This window comes from Panthera pardus, unplaced genomic scaffold, assembly GCF_024362965.1.
Source record: "Panthera pardus isolate Hobbes unplaced genomic scaffold, ASM2436296v1 HiC_scaffold_12, whole genome shotgun sequence".
Lineage (NCBI taxonomy): Eukaryota > Metazoa > Chordata > Mammalia > Carnivora > Felidae > Panthera > Panthera pardus.
The window spans coordinates 89,057,542-89,078,914 of record NW_026526677.1 but is presented as its reverse complement, the minus strand read 5'-3'; the positions used below and the strand labels follow the sequence as shown (position 1 = coordinate 89,078,914).

Below are 21,373 nucleotides of genomic sequence, written 5' to 3'. Positions count from 1 at the left end.
CCTATTCTAGGACAACAAAACACTGTTATTTTAGCTGAACAATCAAAAAATAATTACCCCCTCCCCAAAATTAACCAATAAGTAATCAAAAAAGGGACTACATAAGCATCTTTGAAATAAATTTTTCTACCAGCAGAGCTAAGTACAAGGACACAAACTGAAACAAGATGCAGAGGACTTTGCTGGTACCAAGATAAGAGACTGCGTCCTCCACACAGGAAGCTTTCCAGAATTGTTTCTAACTAAGGCAAATGCTTCCAGAAGGCTCACAATACAACTTAACATTTACTGAGCCACCAAATCTGTGCTAAACATGATCCTCTTCAGAGAAAATGGGTCCAATCTCAGATTTTTTATTTTCATGAGCACACAGTGCAAAGGAAGACAGCTGAAAGAAGCAAAAAGAAATCACATAGCAAAGATTATAGGAATAGTGTCAAAATTACAGAAATATTGTCAAAATTGAGCATGAGGTGGCTCTGAACAGGGCTAAACAGAAGAAAAAGTCACTCCAGATTTTGCATAAAAGTAACTCAGAAATATTTCTAAACCACTAGTGAAGTGCCTTTATAGGGCTCACTTAACCAAGAGGTTTTTGTCTACTTCTAGCGTACATATCCCTGAAACGCTACGAACATATTTTTCCTATCACTAATCTAGCTAAGACTGATCTGAAAATTTTCTAAAACTGTTTTCCTGCTTCTGAACTTCCCTTCCTACCTTCTAGAGATTAATCTGTAACAGAATAGCTCTAGCTACCTGAATTTAGTTCTACGTGCTAATGCCAGGGCCCTAATTTTGAAGAAACAGTGCTGCTAAAAGAAAAAGCCAGTAATAACCCAACTCTCCTATGCTAAAGAAGCGGGGATGAGCAATTCACCAAATAGTTTTCACAACATAAACAAATAAATGTATGAAAACTGCTTCCTACCAGAAGCAAATTTTTGACACGGCAATTTGTTCTATTAATCAAGGAATTTAGACTCAAAACATCTCACTAAATGATCCCCAGAATATTAATAGTGCAGTGGGGAAAAAAAAGGCAAACTGACTGGGTGACTCAGTCAGTTAAGCATCTGACTCTTGGTTTCCTCTCAGGTCGTGATTTTATGGATTTGTTGGTTTGAGCCCCCATCAGGCTCTGCACTGACAGTGCAGGGCCTGCTTGGGATTCTCTCTCTTTCCCTCTCTCTCTGCCCCTCCCCAACTTGCACTGTCTCTTTCTCTCTCACAATAAACAAACAAACAAAAAAAAGGCAAACTAAATACAGTTGACCCATGAACAGTGCAGGGGTTGGGGCACAGACTGCCCCATCCCCCACAGTTCAAAATCCACGCATAACTTTGACTCCCCAAAAACCTAATAGTCTACTGTTGCCCAAAAGCATTACCAATAACGTAAACAGTTGTACACATATTTTAGGGGCACCTGGGGGGCTCAGTCAGTTAAGTGTCTGACTCTTGGTTTCAGCTCAGGTTCTGATCTCATGGTCGGTGAGTTCAAGCCCCGTATCGGGCTCCACGCTCACAGTGCAGAGCTTGCTTAGGTCTCTCTCTCTCTCTCTCTCTCTCTCTCTCTCACTCTCACTCTCCCACTCTCTCTGCCCCACCTCTGTTCATGCTCTCTCTCTCAAAAATAAACTTGAAAACAAAAACAATTTTGTACATTATACACTGTATTCTTACAATAAAGTAAGCTAGAGAAAAGAAAATGTCACTAGGAAAATCAAAAGAAGTGGTGCCTAAGTGGCTCAGTTGGTTAGGCGACTGATTTCGGCTCAGGTCATGATCTCACAGTTCATGGGTTTGAGGCCTGCATCAGGCTCCATGCTGATGGTGCAGAGCCTGCTTGGGATTCTTGTTCTCTCCTCTCTCTCTGGCCCTCCCCTGCTCATGCTTTCTCTCTCTCTCAAAATAAATAAATAAATATACATATACATATATATATATATATATATACACACACACACATATAATATATGTATACAATTTATATTACATACATAAGTATATTATATACATATAACTCTTATATGTATATATGTATATACAAAGAAAATCAAAAGGAAGAGAAAATACATTTACAGTACTGTAGATACTTTTAGTGGACAAAATCTGCCTATAAATGGGCCGGACAGGGACAGGCAGCAGTAGCAGCAGCAAGGCCAGGCCCTGGGATGGAGATGGTCTGCAGCCTGGTGGCCTCGAGTCAGTGGCAGCCACCTGGTGTGTGTGCTGGCAGCAACAGCATCCTGGAGGTGCAGTACAGCCACCCCATCTGCCTGGAGGTGTACCACTGGCCTGAGGCCATCTGCAGCTCTGGCCACACTTGAGGGTCAGGGACAGCAGGGGCATGACTGCCTGCACAGCACCATCCCTGCCCCCTGGGTATCTTCTCACACTTCAGCCCTGCCCCCATGCCTGCCCGCCCAGGGTGCCCCACCCAGCCACCCCTGCAGCGGCATCCTACAGCCCTGTCTGGTCCAGGCCCTGGGGACTGCTAAGGTCTCAGAGGGCATCTCCATATACTCAGAGGCCAAAAGGTACAACCTCCTCTGGGCCAGACACATTCAAATCCATCCGTGGAGACTGGGGTGGGCAGCTATAAACGCTGTGGCTTCTGCTATCAACTCTCAAAAAATCCACGTCTAACTGGACCTGCACAGTTCAAACCTATGTTGTTCAAGGGTCAACCATATGTTAGAATCTTATTTACCAGGAAATTACTAGAAATGATATATATAAATTCCTTTTACTATTTTCCTAAAATTTTTTTAAATGTTTATTTTTGAGAGAGAGACAGAGTGCAAACAGGGAAGGGCAGAGAGAGAGAGGGAGACACAGAATTGGAAGCAGGCTCCAGCTCTGAGCTGTCATTACAGAGCCCTACACGGGGCTTGAACTCATGAACCATGAGATCATGACCTGAGCCGAAGTCAGACACTTAACCAACTGAGCCACGCAGGTGCCCCTCCTTTTACTATCTTTGTGGGAAGGAAAAACCTTCAAATTCTTATGAGTTTTATAACTAAACTTACAGATATTTATGTTTGGCCATTACCAAATCACCATATGCTAAATGAAAATGGAACTTTATATAAATGGAGAAATAATGTCTGCCCCTCAAACACAAATTAAGAGAAAATATGGATATTGGGCAAAATGTTCAGTAACAATATTTACTAATGAAAGAAGAAATCAGGCATGCTAGACATAAACTACAATAGAATTAAAACATAGGCTTTGAATTTTTCCTCAACCTCTAAAAAAGTTTGTACTATATTATACTTAAAACTATTCTAGCCCTCATGTTCTTTTTTTTTTCATTTCTAACAATATGAAGAGCATAACCAAAGGCCCTGCTTTTTATTCTCTACAAATCCACTTCTAATAGATAGGTAGCAAATATCTACTAAATTAATGCTATTAATTTAACTCAACTTACAAATAAAGAGCTGTTAAATCTAGCAAAAGCTACTGTTTAAAATTGTTTCAAAATACGGTTTTAGGGGCACCTGAGTGGCTCAGTGAGTTGAGCATCCGATTCTTAACTTCAGCTCAGGTCATGATCCCAGGGTCACAAGATCAAGCCCCACATCAGGCTCCATGCTGAGCGTAGAGAGCCTACTTAAGATTCTCTCTCCCTCTCACTCTCACGCTCTCGAGAAGAGAAGAGAAGAGAAGAGAAGAGAAGAGAAGAGAAGAGAAGAGAGAAGAGAGAAAAGAGAAGAGAAGAGAAGAGAAAAGAAATATAAAATAAAATAAAATAAAATAAAATAAAATAAAATAAAATAAAATAAAATAAAATAAAATAAAATCATATGGTTTTATGTACTTTGGTTAAGGTTTTAAAATGTCAGGTCAGAATGTATCCCAAGAGAGAATAAATAGCTGAACATACATGTGGGAACCTGTTTGTTTTCCCAAATGAGTCAACAACAAAGGCAGTTATTGTACACTAAAAAGAAATATACCAAAAAAGTAAACATAAATATATAATATTCCAAATATATTTTTTTTCTAAAAAAAGAAAAAACATTTTTAAAATCTAATTTAAAAAAGGGCAGAAGGGGATGCCTTGAGCAGAGCTTTAGGCGTTCTGCAAACATCTGATTTCAAGGTGTTCCTGTAAGTACATGATTACCTATTTTTAAAACTATAACAGGCACAAATTTAAAAAAAAAAATTTTATTCTTTATTTATTTTGGAGAGAGAGAGACAATGAGACAGAGTGTGAGTGGGGGAGGAACAGACAGAGAGGGAGGCACAGAATTTGAAGCGAGATCCAGGCTCTGAGCTGTCAGCACAGAACCCGACATGGGGCTTGAACTCACGAACTGCAAGATCATGACCCCGAGCCAAAGTCAGACGCTTAACCAACTGAGCCACCCAGGTGGCCCTCAGGCACAAATTTTTAAAACCATAACACACACATGTTTTCAACACACTGGAAACCACAAATGCATGAACTTGTGTTATCATCCACTAGCTAAAATGGGTAAATATTATACATTTTCAGATGAATATATACTAACAAAATACTAATTAACAGTAGAAACACTGAAGGTCCATCTAAGATTTTGCTTTAGGAAAATAGGAGTTTTGTTGCTAAGAGTTTCAAAATCACTGGCTTAGTGCATAGAGTTGACAACCTATCAGAACTGGGGTGCACAGTTACTGATACTTATTCTCCTACCACATAAAAAAGACCTCACAACCCTAAAAACCTCTTTCATCTTAATGTACCAAATATAAATTACTTCAGGGTTAATTCTTTAAAAAAAAGTGTTAATACTGTATCAGTCACACGTCTATGTCAATCACCTCATCTACAAAAATAGAATAAATACCCACATATTTGGTCAAATGATTTTCAACAACGGTGCCAAGACCATTCAATGCGGAAAGGGCAGTCTTTTCAACATGGTATTGGGAAAACTGGATGTCCATATGCAAAAAAAAAAAAAAAAATGAAATCTTGGACCCTTATACTATACAGAAAAATTAACTCAAACAGGATCAAAGATCCACAGAAAAGAGCTAAAATTATAAAACTCTAGAAGAGCACATAAGGAAAAAACATCGTAACACTTAATTGTTGGTGACTTCTTAGATATGACAGCAAAAGGACAAGGCAACAAAACACAAAATCGATAAGCTAGACTTCATCAAAATTAAAAACTTTCTGTGCATCAAAAGACACTATTAACAAAGTGAAAAGGCAACCCACAGAATGGTAGAACATATCTGAAATCATGTATCTGGTAAGAGACTGATACCCAGAATGTATTTTAAAAACTCCAACGACTCAACAACAACATAAACCCGAATAAAAAACGGGCCAAGAACCTGAATCGATAGCTCTCCAAAAACTGATACACAAATGGGCAACAAGCATATGAAAAAATACTCAGTATCACTATCATTAGGCAAATGCGAATCAAAACCACAATGAGATACCACTTCATATCCATTAGGATGGCTACTAGCAAAAAAATAAAAATAATAGAAACTAACAAGTGCCGATGAGGATGTGTAAAAAAAACTGCCATGCTGGGTACTGCCGGTAGGAACGTAAAGTGGTACAGCTGCTGTAGAAAAGGTATGGCAGTTCCTCAAAAAATTAAAAACCGAATTACCATAGGAACCAGCAATTCTACTTCTTGGTACATATCTCAAGGGCTGAAAGCAGAATCTCAGAGATGTCTGCACACTCCTGCTCACAGCAGCGGTGTTCACAATAACCAGGAGGCGGAAGCAACCCAAGTGTCCGTCGATGAACAAGTGCACAAACAAAATGCGGTAGATACATACAGCGTGGTATTACTCAGCCTATAAAAGGAAGGAAATCTTGTCACATGCTACAGTATGGATGAAACTTACGGACGTTATGCTAAGGGAAACAAGTCTGCCATGAAAAGAAAACACTGTATGATTTCACTTATATGAGGCAACTAACGTAGTCATTATTCATAGAGACAGAAAGTAAAATGGGGGTTTACCAGGGGCTGTGAGGAGGGAGAAATGAGTTGTGGTCTAATGGGCACAGAGAATTAGTTTTGAAAGAGGTAAAAGTTTTGGAGATGTTTCACAACAATGCAAATATACTTAACACTACTGAACTGAGCATCTAAAAATGGTTAGGATGGCAAATTTTGTTATGTAAATTTTACAATAAAAAAATTAGTATGAGTAACTACTTCATGAGGCAACTGTGATGATTAAACCAATAATACATGCAAGGGGCTTAGGAATAGTTCCTGGCATGCCAATAATACTTAAATAATGTTGGCAGTTGATAACATAAGACAGATATTTACCACTGAGTGAAACCAAATCCTGAACTGAGGATTATAAAGAAGAGCTCCTTGAAAAACAAGCAAGAGTAGTAAGTCCAGTAGGCACAGGGAACCTCTTATTCCTGGTTGGTGAGAGGTATACAATGAAATTCAAGTGTAAGGAGGTGGGATCAGCAATCTAGATCAAAGGAACACAAACTCAAGTCTGGGAAAGTTACTGCGAAGAAACTGGGAAAAGTGCTATGGTGACATTCTGGTCATATCTTGAAACTCAAAACCCAGCAAAAAGACAATACTTATATCAGAATGCCAAGCAACCATTCCTTCAAATGTGTGCGTTAAGCCACAAGTACAACTCCTCAAAAATTATCCTGGCTAGTGAGTTAGTACACAAAAGTCGGCTTAGTTGCTCATGCTTCTTCACAAGCTTGTTTCTTCCCCCATCAAAAGTTCTAACAGAAATAAGCATTAAAACATTAAAAAAAAAAAAATCTAACCTTCACCACTCAGAAAACTCTTTTAGATTAAATCTCAGATTTTCTAGAATTGAAATGGATAAACATCATGCTCTCCTCTCACTGACCACCTGCTTCCAAGTAGGGAGGCAGACAGATTAAGAAAATGGGCTGTGAGGGTGTCTGGGTGGCTCAGTTGGTTGAACATCCAACTTTGGCTCAGGTCATGATCTCAGGATTGGGGGTTCAACCCCCACATTGGGCTCACTGTTGTCAGCACAGAGCCCGCTTAGGATCTTCTGTTCTCCTCTCTCTCTGCCCTTCCCTTGCTTGTGCTCTCTCTCTCTCTCAAAAGTAAACATTTTAAAAGAGAAAAAGAATATGGACTGTGGAGGCAGAAGGAGCTTCATATCACTCATACATCCTAATACCTATCATCATAATAGTCAGCTGAATACAAAAGCACCTACATATTCAAAGTAAAACCTGGACTACTTAAAACACTTAGAGCACGGTTTCTTAACCTCAGCACTATTGACATTTAGACCAGATAATTCTTAGGGGGAGGAGAGAATATGTGCATGAGTAACATTAGAGAATTAGTTATTCTAAATATAAAAACATAAATCTGGGGGGCACCTGACTAGCTCGGCCCGTGGAGCATATAATTCTTGATCTCGGGGTTGTAAGTCTGAGCCCCACATTGGGTGGAGAGATCACTTAAAAAATAAAATCTTTAGGGGTGCCTGGGTGGCTCAGTCGGTTAAGCAGCCAACTTTGGCTCAGGTCACGATCTCATGGTTCGTGAGTTCGAGACTCACATTGGGCTCTGTGCTGACAGCTCAGAGGCTGGAGCCTGCTTTGGATTGTGTAGGTGTGCGCCCCTCCCCCACTCACTCTCTCTCAAAAAAATGAATAAATGTTAAAAAAAATTTTTTTTTAATAAAATAAAATAAAATCTTTAGGGGCACCTGGGTGACCCAGTCAGTTAAGCATCTGACTCCTGATTTCAGTGCAGGTCATGATCTCACCATCATGGGATCAAGCCCCACATCAGGCTCTGCACTGGGCATGGAGCCTCCTTAAGATCCTCTCTCTCCCTCTACCAACTTGTGGTCTCTAAGAATCTACCACTTTAAGTAAACCTCTAATATTCAAAACAAAATCTTTAAAAAAATAAAAATAAAATCTTTAAAAAAACAAAGAGTATAAATCTGGGAAACATCCCTTTCCCAGCCCAAATTAAATGTTTAGAAGTCATTTCTCGATACACATAGAGTAGCACTGAAGAAAACTTTGAGGTCAAGCACACCTAGACTTGAATTCTGAATCAATCCACCATTTCATTGGGTAACCTAAGCAAAGGGCCATGTTTTTTTAAGATTAAAATAACTTTTGTAAAGATCAATACAAAATAGGTACTAAATAAAAAGAGTAATAAATTTAGTTTTAAGTGCTAGCACTTTTTTTTATCATAACTGCTTAATGAAAGAAATATTTCTAAGATGCACTGTACATTTTCCTGCCTTAATGTAATCTAACCTTTTATAAACAACTCACGGCAACCCTTCTGAACAAACATCACTGTAGTAACTGCAGCTGACCCTTGAACAATGCAGGAGTTAAGGGTGCCTTACCTTTCGATTAGATACAACTTTTGACTCCCCAAAAACTTAACTGCTAATGGCCTACTACTGACCAGAAGTCTTACCAATAACACAGAGTCAATTAATATACATTTCGTGTGTTATATGTATTATATGGTGTATTCTTCTAATAAACTTGAAAAAAATGTTATTAAGAAAATCCTAAGAAAAATATGTTCACAGTATTGCACTGTATTTATTTTTTAAATCTGCACATAAGTGGACCTGCACAGTTCAAACCCATGTGGTCCAAGAGTCAGCCATAAATATGACACTAATTAGGGACAAGAGCTATCAAAATGAATACAGAGAATCAAGGTTCAAAATCATGTGATCAATTAAATAGCCAAAGGAAAAACAAAAAACAAACAAACAAAAAAAACTACTTCTTCATGGGATTAAATGTAAAACAGTCTTTAGGTTAAAAAGTATCAACAAAGGCAGACGACCTAACAGAAGTTGGAATAGAAAAACTCTAAAAGAATGTAATTGCCTGCATGCCCTAAATGAACCAGAAGTGATAGGCTGTCCAAAAAAAATAGATTAAAGCCAATTTGGGTTAGTAGAGAGAATATACCAAAATAAGAGTCAGAAGAATGGAGTCCTATTTTCGACGCCCTACTTGACTGAGAATATGTGGCTAGATTAAGCCATGTAACCTACATCTACAGCCTCCTTAATAAGAAAGGTACAAACCTACTGTGACACCTCCGACGTTGTCAAGCAAACCAAATAATGTTATAAAAAATTTTAAAGCTATATGCAAAACACTTTATACTATGAGACCTGCATAGTTACCACCCATCAGTCTAGAGCAGGGTTTCCCAATCTTTTTCACTTATGCCACGTACAGAAAACGATAGTACCAGTACAGACTACTGAGGCAAATGGGCCATGCTGCTAGTGGCCAATAATGATCAGCCTAGAAGCCCTTACCACTCTGTCACTGATCATCCTCTGTAAGGATTCAGGAAATCAGTCTGTCTGGCCCACCTGTAACAGATCCAAAGCACTGTCTGGCACACTGGTTAAGAAGTTCTAATTAAAACAACACGTCTAATGTGGAGCACTGTTAAGAGGGAATGTAACACTTTCCACAATAGCCAGCTGTGGCAAACAATAAAGACCAAAGTGGGACTGTGATAGAACAGTACTACCTTGGACCTAAGAAATCAGAACCCCCATTCTAGGCCTGCATCCTTGGAGGGCCATGCACTGGCTCCTGCTGGCCACACCCTTGACCATGAGGCCAGTTACACTCAGGGCCTAAAAGTATACACAACTGAAGTCGACACACCCCAGCCTCCTCTTACCCAGGACCCCAGAATCTCCTGTTTAGTGGTCTGCTCAGGCCTCTTCTCCAAGTTGGTCCTCCCAAGGGCAGATGATTCGACTATTAGTATTTACAGCCCCAGGCCCAAGAGATGGTCAAAAGGTTGCTATGTGGGGCGCCTGGCTGGCTCAGTTGGGAGAGCACGTGACTCTCGATCATGGGGTCTTGAGTGTGAGCCCACATTGGGTGTAGAGATTACTATAAATAAATAAATAAACTTTAAAGAAAAAAAGTTGCTGTGTGAAAGGTATGTGGTGATGTATAGGCTGTAAGTCCACACATGTGCAAGTACAAAGTCCCTCATGCAAGGAACCTGGGATGAAAAGAGGAGGTCAGGTTAGAAGTTCGTTCTTTACACTTCAGTATGTTATAGAGTGAAACACAGAGGAGTCTGAGAATTCCCTGTTTGACTCTGATTTTAGGTCATTATGAAGTTTTATTTATAAAGGTAGGCAACAGAACATCTTTATCAGCAAGCTCGATTTGTAACTTGTAAATTTTTAGACATATGGCATATGGACTTTCTTTTGGATTCTTGCCATGAGTCCCAGAAATGTTAGGGATGGGCCTGGAAGAGAATCTGAATCCCTTGTCATATGAGGAATAGTTGAAGAAAAGTAGTACATTTAGCCTGGAAAGAAAAAATGCTGGTGGGAAGATAAAAGAACCAGCCATTTTTCACATGACAGCTAAAGAGCTATCATGTGAAAAATAAAGCAGATCTGTGTTGTGTTGAAAATGCAAGGACGTACATTCCATTTTAACATAATGAGTAATTTTTAAACAAGAAAAACTCTTTTTAAAAAGAGTTGGGCAGTCATATAACTGAGTTTTCAGACACTACAAACACAGAAGTAGAGGGCAGATGATTATTTTCCAAGGAATTCTGATTTTGGAGAAGGCCAAGACCACATTTTCCCTAGAAGCCTATGTAACTGCAATATTCAATAATCCTATGAACATGGAGCTTATGAAGTATGCAGAGACAACTGGTAAGAAACATGAGGCAAAGTGAAAGAAAGCTTAACCTGAGATAACCTTTCTGTCTTAAAAGTCCCTGCTGTCTGCTTACTCTTGTCATGTGCCTCCTCACAAAAAGAGAGGTAAATTCCTCTGTTCTACAAAAGAAGGAACATATCTCAACATAATAAAGGCCATACATGACACACCCACAGCTAACATCATACTGGAAGTCCTGGCTAGAGCTATCAGGCAAGAAAAAGAAAACAAGGTATCAGAATTGGAAAGGAAGAAGTTATCTCTAGACTTAATCAAAAACCGTTAGATCTAATCAACTAATTCAGTAAAGTTGCAGGATACAAAATCATTAGACAAAAATCAGTAGCTTTTCTATACAGTAACAACAAAATTTCTGAAAAGGAAATAAATCAATTCCACTTATAATAACACCAAAACAATAAAGTACTGGGGCACCTGGGTGGCTCAGTCAGTTTAAGTGTCTGACTTAGGCTCAGGTCATAATCTCATGGTTTGCAAGTTCAAGTGCCACATCGGGCTCTGTGCTGACAGCTCTGAGCCCACAGCCTGCTTCGGATTCTGTGTCTCTCCCTCTCTCTGGCCCTCCCCTGCTTGCGCTCTGTCTCTCTCTCTCTCTCTCTCTCTCAAAAATAAATACGCATTTAAAAAAAATTTTTTTAACAATGAAATACTTACACATAAATTTTACTAAGAAGGTGAAAGATCTCTCACTGAAAACTATAAGACACTGATGAAAGAAATCAAAAGACACAAATAAATGGAAAGGTAGCCCATGGACTGGAAGAATACTGTTAAAATATCAATACTACCAAAAGCCATTTTTAGATTCAAAGCAATCCTTATCAAGATTCTAAAAGCATGTTTTACAGTAGCAGGCAAAACACCCCTGAAATTTATATGAAACCACAAAAGATCTCAAAGAGCCAAAGAAATCTCCTACGAAAGAAGAACAAAAAAGGAGGTATCACACTTCCTAATTTCAAGCTATACTGTAAAGCTATAGTCACCATAGTAATCTAAAGCACAAGCAACAAAATCAAAAATAAACAAATGAGACTACAAAACTAAAAAGCTTCTACACAGCAAAAGAAACGATCAAAGTAAAGACAGAAATGAAAAAATATATTTACAAAGCATATATATGATAAGGGGTAATATCCAAAACATAAAAAACTTGTACAACTCAATAGCAAGCAAGCAAATAAATGACCCAGTTAAAAAATGGGCAAAGTCCCTGAACAGACATTTCTCCAAAGAAGATCTATGAAAGGCCAACAAGTACATGAACATGTTCAACATCAGTAGTCACTAAGGAAATGCAAATTAAAACCACACCTACGAAATCTTACCTCACACCTATTCAAACGGCCACCATCAAATAGATAAGAGATTACAAATGCTGGCCTGGATGTGGAGAAAAGGGAGCCCTTGTACACTGCTGGTGGGACTGCAAGCTGGGATAGCCACTATGAACAACCGTGTGGGATCCTCAAAAAAACTAAAACAGCACTACCATATGATCCAGCAATTCCACTTCTGGGAACAGATCCAAAGGTAACAAAAACACTAGCTGCAAAAGATATCTGTACCCCCACATTCACTGCAGCATTATTTATAATAACCAAGACATGGAAACAACTTAAGTGTCTATCAATAGATGAATGGATAAAAAAGCTGTGGTGTATGTATACGATGCAGTATTATTCAGCCATTTAAAACAACAACAACAACAACAACAACAACAACAACAACAACAAGGAAACTCACCAGTGGCAACAACATGGATGGACCTCAAGGGCATTATGCTAAGTGAAATAAGAGAAAGACAAATACTCTAAGATCTCAGCTATATGTAAAATATTTGAAAAATTACATTACATTTAAAAGCCCCAAACTCATAGAAAGAGAAAATTTTTGGTTGCTGGAGGTGGGAATGGGGGGGAAGGAGAAATTGAAGGAAGGTGGTAAAAAGTACAAACTTCTAGTTATAAGATAAATAAGTACTAGGGATGTCACGCAAACAGGACAACAACAGCCGACACTGCTGTGGGATATATCGGGAAGATGTTCCTAAAAGAGAGCTTTTTTTTTCTTTTCTTTTTATTATGTCTATATGAGATGAATGTTAGCTGAACCTATTGTGGTAATCATTTCACAACATACATAAACCAAAACGTCATGCTGTATTTAGTTTAAGCCTAAACTAATACAATGATGTCAATTATTTCTCAATAAAACTGGGGGAAAAAAACAATTTCAGTAGAGTGCTCAAATGGATCAGGCCAAAGAAGAGAATATGGGCAGCCTAGGTGGCTCAGTTGATTAAGCATCTGACTTCGGCTCTGGTCAGGATCTCACAGTTAGTGAGTTCAAGCCCTGCATTGGGCTCTGCACTGGTGATGCAAAGTCTGCTTGGGATTCTCTCTCTCTCTGCCCCTTCCCCACTTGCATTCTCTCTCTCTCAAAATAAATAAATACACTTAAAAAGAAAAATAAGAGAATAAGTGGTGAGAAAGTAGACACAGCCAATATAAACAATTGTTGCTGCAAAGCGATCAAAGAAATTGGGCGACAGCTGAAATGAATCATAAGGTGGAGGAGAGGGTAATGTAGAGAAATGACGTATTCAGTTAAGGTATTAGTGGCTCAAACAAGATAGAATTTTATTCCTCTCTCACTTAACCATCCGAAGATAAATGAGTAGTTCAAGGCTAGTAGATGGCTCTGCTCCACGAGATCATCCAAAGATTCGTATTATTGATCCTTCTCCCACTAAATGTTGCTCTCACCTGTAATGGTAACATGCATCAGCACCACACTGTCCTCAGCAAAAAGGGGAAAGAGGAAGTAGAAGGAAACTAGCTTCCTAAGGCCATTACCCAGAAATCACACACATCACTTCTGGTCACATCCATTTAGCCAAAACCTAGTCAGATGGCCACACCTAGCTATAAGAGAGGAAATGTAGTCTAGCTGGGCAGTCATGTGCCCAGATAAAACTTGAGGGTCCTGTTACTGAAAGGGAGCCACAAACAATGGCATTTGGTGAATGATTAATCATTGCTACTGCAAGTAATATGAAGCATGCCAGCATAGAAAAAGAGATGATCCAGTAAGGAGAGAATAATTTAGGGAAGAAAATAAGTGCAGAAGCGAAGGTCTTAAGAAGGCAGAAATGAAGGAGATCCAAGGCACAAATTTATTGCCGCAGAAGCAGGGACCCTTGTGTCTTGCCACTTCTCACATGCTTGACTTTTCAGAAGAAAAGTTGTCCCTTGAATGCATTTCCAGGAAGTTTAAGTAATTCTTTCCCAGAGTCTAGTAAATCAAGCTATTACACAGAATGAGCGTAAAAATCTGGCCTGGAATGAGCAATTCACATGGGTTGTCTCCTGACAGGCTGAGTCAAACAGTTGCTTCTCTGTCAAAGAGATGACGACCAAGTTTTAGAGCGGGAGGGAGTCTACAAGACTCATTTTACAAATGTTCAAGACCACAAAGTATCCTCTCCAATAGTACATCCCCAAGTCCTCAAATTGCCACATCAAGGATCATCCCACTTTCTGCCTAATCTTTTATAATATTCTTTTTCATAATAGTTATCTTCCCAATGAAATGAACACTTCCTGAGAGACTCAATGCCACCTTTTTTAATATCTATTTTGCACTTTATCTAGCAGGATGCAAAATACATAGTATGCACTCAATGGATACTTTTCAGTTCATTGATAAAAGAGATTTGGTTCCCCTCATCCTACTGGAGCCACCATTGCTACTGAATCTGGAAGACCACCAAATATAAAGCAACTAATAAGGACTGTCATGTTTTACTTGGGTAGGTCAATGCAAACTGGGCAAGTGCAAGAGAATGGGTCCTATTTTTTTCAAAAAATTAGAGAATCAAGGAATTTTTAAACAAGAAAGGCTATCAGAGACCCCTAGTCTGACCCCTCACTTCAGAAATAAGGAAAATAAGGTTCAGAGACAGGAATTACTTGTCCAGAGTCACAGACTGTTTATAGCAGAGCCAGACAAGAACCCAAGTCCTCTGACTTCGAGTTGAAATCTCCTTCTTTGTTAAAGGTTACTTCATTTTTTGGTCTGTGTTTAATACACTGGGAAATATAGTGAACTTCACATAATACGTTCTTCAAAACTGTTGAAAATGCTACTCATCTTAAAGTCTTTTGGGGCGCCCAGGTGGTTCAGTTGGTTGAGCGTCTGACTCTTGATTTTGGCTCAGATCGTGATCTCAAGGCCATGGGACCAAGCCCCACATCAGGCTCCATGCCCTCTCTCCCTCTGCCCCTCTCCCCCACTCACACGCTCTTTCTCTCTCTGAAATAATAAATGAATGAATGTGTGAGTGAATGAATGAATGTCTTTTTACCGCACATCTCTCCAAAGAGGAACAGGATTTAATATTTCCATCCTACACACACAGTAATAAAAACAGTGAAGATCAAGCCTTGCCCAAGATTACAAGGCTGAACCCCAGATAATAAAGATTTTACTATTTAAAGGCAAAGAAACAGAATACCTGCTTTAGAATTCTTACCCAGGAAAAGGTGCTTTTCTTTTCTGATAGAGACAACATAAACATATCATAACACTTCCATAATGCACAGGTCATGCATGCTTTTCCTCTCGATGCTTTCCAACCTCTACAACCTCCAATACTAATGTACATTATAATCCACAATATAAAATAAGGTACTAAATGGATATATGACTGTAAGTCAAATAATAAGATCTCTCTGAAAACCAGAATTCTACTTCTACTCTGAACACTCTGGTCCATATATTTGTTATGGGAAATGAAACCAAACACCTTATTTATTTCTCATTTCCTTTTACCTTCCTTTTATCTCCTTTCAATACCAGGCCCCCTTGTCCAGGAATACTGTGAAACTGCATCTATTTTATCAGATCTTTATATTTTACTACCTTGGCGAATATTTGCTCTCAAACTTCATCTCTCTAGATAGTCAATCTCTGGTTGTTTTTTCTGTTTTAACCTCAAGAGGAAATACTGAGGTGCTACAAACAGAAGCCTGAACTTCACTTTTCCAGGTACTGCTGCTCTCCAGTTTTATCGGAGAGCCCCTCTGCTTCCATCCCCCTTTCCTACCAAGGACAGTGTGGGAATATCAATGTCCTCCCTTATCTCCCTTGGATCATCCCATTGCACTTAAGCATCATTCAAGGCAGAAACTGCACATTTGTAGGAATGCAAGAGCCACAATGACCCCAATTCTATTTTGTTCAACTCAGTCAGAACAATGACCTTTATTTGCTCACTCTTAATTTGGTATTCATGTTAAATAAACCACCACTTGAAGTTGAGAAGCACATCCAATTTCTCAATTGTAAGATAATTTAAACCAAATACTTCAAAAAACAGCCTAATAGCAAAGCCTCTAGACAATAAACTAGGTCTACCTTTAGAAAAAAAATATTAAGGGGCACCTGGGTGGCTCAGTCGGTTGTGTCCGACTTCGGCTCTGGTCATGTTCTCGCAGTTCGTGGGTTTGAGCCCTGCATCGGGCTCTGTGCTGACAGCTCAGAGCCTGGAGCCTGCTTGGGACTCTGTGTCTCCCTCTCTCTCTGCCCCTCCCTCACTCATGTTCTGTCTTTCTCTGTCTCCCAAAAATAAATAAAAGTTAAAAAAATTTCAGAATAAAATATTAAGTTTTATTATTTCAACTCTGAACAGGATGTTAATAGGGATGCTAATGCAAATCATAAGGAAAATTTAGAGTGTCGTATACATGTAAGAAAAGTTATCTAACACCCTGGCCTCATTAAGATAGGTTTTTCTCACATATCTCGAGAGAGAGAGAGAGAGAGAGGAGAGAGAGAGAGAGAGAGAGAGAAAGAAAGAGAATACCAGTACCAAATGAGAAGTGGTATTTAACTTCAGTTTGCAACATAGAACAGTATCAGGGAATGGTCAAAAACCAGGATCTCCAAAAAACAGCTGAACTTTCTTTCCATCCATTCTTAATCATCTAAATAAGCAAGTGATTAATAAAACTACAGTACAATATATGGGAAATTTCTCAAGTTATTCCAATTATCAGTTGTGAACTAAACTAATGGTTTCAGTGAAGGAGAAAATTCTGTAATGAGCAGCATACCACCCAGGAAAACAACTCTATAATACAGGGGCAAAGGTGGCCTACGATATTTCAGGCATAGTGTTTAGCCACCACCATCATAATCATCGCTAACTCACTGAGTGCTTACTATATGCTTATACTGTGTTAAGCACTGACAAGTGCCACTTCATCTAATCAACAGTACAACTTCTAAGACAGATTCTAGTGTCACTGTGAATGAAGGAGGTAACTGAGGCACCAAGACATTAGTCTGCCCTGGATCAAAGTTTGTAAGTATCACAGCTGGCATTCGAACATAAGACTACATGGCTCCAAAGCAGAAATTAGAGTCTTTCAAGGGGTCTTAACCCCTGTAATGTTATGACAGGAAATAAGGCATATGCTAAGTAAAGCAAAAATTTCCAAGTCCTAAATCAGGGGTTGGCAAACTTTTTCAGTAAAGGGCCAGAAAATAAATATTTTAGGCTTTGCCAGCCATACTGTCTCTGCTGCAAGAACTCTGCTGTTGCACTGCCAATGTAGCCACACACAATACATAAACAAATGAGCAAGACTGTGTTCCAATAAAACTGTATTTATGGACACTGATATTTGAATGTCATATAACTTGTACACGTTATGAAATGTCTTTTGATTTTTTTTTCCTATTATTTAAAATTTTTTAAATCATTCTTAGCTCATAGGCCATACAAAAAACAAACTGTGGGCCACATTTGGCCTACAGACTGAATTCTGCCAACTTCTATAATAAATGAGGCAGACAAATATAAAATATTTTTTTACTCAACCCTCTTCTCACAAATCCTAACTTGTAACTTCTTTCAGAATTTAGGCACCTGGGTGGCTCAGTCAGTGAAGCATCTGACTGTTGACTTCGGCTCAGGCCATGATCTCACGGTTTGTGGGATCGAGCCCCACATCAGGCTCTGCACTGACAGCAAGGAGTCTGCTTGGAATTACCTCATTCCCCCTCTCTCTGTCCCGTGCACACACACTCTTGCTCTCGCTCTCTCTGTCTCTCTCTCTCAAAATAAACATTTAAAAAAATAAAATAAAGAAGCTTAAGTCTCAATAAGCTTGACATCTGTCCCAGAATAATCAAAATTTCCAAAGAATCCAAAACTATAGGTACTACGTATGGATTTCCTAAGAATGAGAAAGAATCACAAAATTTTGGAAGTGGAAGAAATCTAACACATTCTCATTCCTCATGCACATTTTCTAAAATTGATGTTAACATACTGAAAACAATTAAATAGTAAATTTATACGTAATAACAGTAATACCTTACGTCTATAAAATATTTTACAAAGCAGTTTCACATTCTCTCATCTCATCCTTCACAACAACTCTGTAAGGAAGACAATGCGAGCCCCCTCATCTCTGTTTTATACCTAAGGAAAACAAGCTCGGAAATGTAAATAACTTTCCCAAAGAAGGAACAAGGCCACACAGCTACTAAGCAGCAGAATTGCAACCATGACCTGATTTCAAGGCCTGCTGTCTCTTAACTACTTCCATGGACATCAGGTTTCATGTTAACAGGTGAAATCCTAAATTCTCAAGAATATTAACCATTATCTATAAATACAACATAATACAACCTTTAAAATACATTGAACAACATTCATCTTGTTCCATTTTTCCTCTGCCACCACAGTCTTCCGAAGAAAACAGGTGCTACTCCTTGACATTTGTTAAATGCATTTACAGTCAACAGTGAATCTATATATACTGTGCAGACAATATACCCAGGCCAGCTGGGAAAGGGGAAACACTGCTGAATAAGACATCTAAAGACAGAATAAGAGAAAGAGAATGGGAGGTGGAGATGAATGTATTGCCATTAAAGTCTCACCCAACTGATGACTGGAATATGATGTGGGGCTTGGGAAAAGAAAATAAAAGGAACATAACAACTGGAATTCAAACCAACATCAAAGACTCTAACGACAGTTGAACCTGCCTGGCTGCTTCCTAGTCACTCCCTCGAAAACAAAACAGTTATATAACCGGGGAAGGTTCTTCCAACTAACATTTCCTCTCTGGCCCACTTACACTTTATCGCCCACCTCAATGTGCACGACCATACAGTAAACTGGGCCTCCACGCCAGCTATGGCAGGACAAGTCTCTGTCCAAAGTGCTGCTTTATTCCATGGGCTGCTTATAGGGACGATGGTATGAAGAAGACACGGTTCCAAACTCACCCCATTCTAGAGACTTGTTCTATAAAGAATCACCACATATCCAATTTTAGGAATGAAGGAGATACCAGATATTCCTGTAAATGGACATTACAACACCATAATGTCTCATCTTCACGAACAGCCCTAATGAAAAGAATTCATACCAATGAATACTTGAAAACTCCGAGGTCATGTTGTGGCAGCAGTTAGGCTTCTATTTTCTTCACTCTCAAGTCCAAGGAGCAAATAACTAGACTCCGAGTTAGATGTCAATTTACACCATAAGGAAAAATATACTAAAGAATTATAACCATCACTCCCCAAACATATTACAACAAATCCTATTACTGAATCAAACTAGCATATTATCTGGACTCTAACAGCCACTGTCCTCCAGTTCCATATGCTTTTTCTTCTTCCAATATAAATATGAATATGGACAACATTTAGAAAGGCAACCAGTGTATCAGAAGTTATTCCCATTCAGACGGACTTGAAAGGTCTAAATCTGTGCCAAATAAAACTCTGAAAGAATGGAAAATAAAAGAGATGCTGACAACAATGCAATGTGGCTCAGCTGCCAGCTACCCACGTAGCATCACGCACTGCCCCAAGCACTTTAAAAGCAGATTGCAATTCTGCATGGAGATCAAAATTATAATTATCCAAATTCTATTTCCTAAAAGATAACTACTAAACTGCATCCCAAGCATCCTGCTGTGAGTCTTCTCCCCTCCACCTTCTTTAAGATTCAGCAACAGAAGGTTAAGTTATCAAGGGTCCAGAAGTAGACTAAAGCTACGACTTCAGGTTTGACTTTCCCTCCCTACCGATACTTGTGATCTATTTGCGAAAACCTTTCCCATATTTACTCAAGTCAACAAAATGAGAAAGGCCCAATACGGTGAGCTCGGGACGGGGGCTGGGGAGGGCACTAAGTCACCAGTTTCGTCCAATATGTAGCGGCAACTTCAGCCAATTAGAAAGATGAGAGGGAAAACTCCAAGGGAGTCCCTGCGAGCAGAGACGGCTCGCCCAGCCTGCCCCACGCACACCGGGGGGCGGGCACCGCGAGGTCGCCCGTGGGCAGCAGCGGAGGGAAACGCTCCAGCGGCGGCTCCTCTGGGAGCGCCCGTGTCCCCAGAGCCCCCACTCAGCTATTCCCTGGGAGTCACGGCTCCTGCTTGACTTGAGCCTCAGCCGCGAAGCACTGCAGCAGGCCAGAAATCCGTCCGAACCCCTGGTCCGCCCAGGCCGGGGTGGGGGGGTGGGGGGGGGGGGGGGAGTGGGGGACTGGCGATTCGAGCGCGGGAGGCGGTCGGCCCAAAGCGCGGTCCACCCCGGGAGGCTGGGGAAATGAGTCCGGGCAGGGGGGGCGGGGGGGAGACGTGGGGGGGGGGGGGGTCCGGGGGAAACCCGAGATGGTCTTCTAAGAACATTCGATCCGGAACCTTTACTTTAAAAAGAATTTATTCTAAAAAGGCAAGCAAGGCCCCCGCAGCTTTCCCTGCGGCGCCTCCCCACGTCACCCGAGCCCCCGGCCCTCCCGCGGCCCCCGCCTTACCGAGCCCCGCGGCCCCGCCGCGCCGCCGCGGCGTCGCTGCGCCCCGCTCGCCGCTCCGTGTCTGCCCTCCGCGGGCGCCGGGCCCGACGCCCTCCTCCTCCTCCTCGCCGCCGCCGCCGCCGAGCACCGCCCGCGCCACGGAGCCTAGCGCCTAGCCGCCGAGGGCAGCCGCCGGGGCTCGGCCGGGCGCCCCCCGCGCCAGCGCCTCATCCCGCCTCGCCGCCCCGTCAGGCTCGGGGGCGGGGACGCCGGGCTCCGGGCCGCGGCCTCAGAGTCCCCACCTCCGACACGCACCGCGCTCGCCCTCCCCCGGCGGAGTCGGCCCCGGGGACGCGGTCCTGAGGTGCCCGAGCCCCCCACCCCGACGCCTTCGGGCCGCCCCCGCCCCGTTCGCCGGCGCGCGCCCAGCCGGAGCCCGCCGCCGGCCCAGCCTCCGCCTCCTCCGCTCCGCCTCCTCCTGCACCCGCGACGCCCGCAGCGGGGAGAAGAGGCGCGCCGCCGCGGCCGCGGGCACGAGCACGCGCGAGGAGGGCGGGCGGAGCGCGCGCGCGGCCGAGGGCGGCGGGGGCGCGCCCAGGCCTCGCCTGCTGTTGTCCCGGGAGCGCACGTGCACTGCGGGGGGGCGGCAAGGGGCGCGTGGCTCGCTTTCCCCGGGGGCGCGAGGGCCGGCGGGGAGCTGGAAGGGGGCTGAGATGCTTGCTGCCGTAGGGATTCGGACGTAGTGTGATGCCTCGGCTTCTGCATTGTGCTGCGGTTCAAAAATAAAA

General features: G+C 41.3%; 1 protein-coding gene across 1 annotated transcript in view; it reads right to left on the bottom strand.

Moving 5' to 3' along the window:
* ARHGAP32 (Rho GTPase activating protein 32) overlaps positions 1 to 20,962 on the bottom strand; it is a 298,270-nt gene extending 277,308 nt beyond the window's left edge. Inside the window, exon 1 of the mRNA XM_019421406.2 lies at positions 20,607 to 20,962. The gene's annotated coding sequence lies outside the window, so the exon portion shown is untranslated. The remainder of the gene's footprint in view (positions 1 to 20,606) is intronic.
* Positions 20,963 to 21,373: the final 411 nt, after the last annotated feature.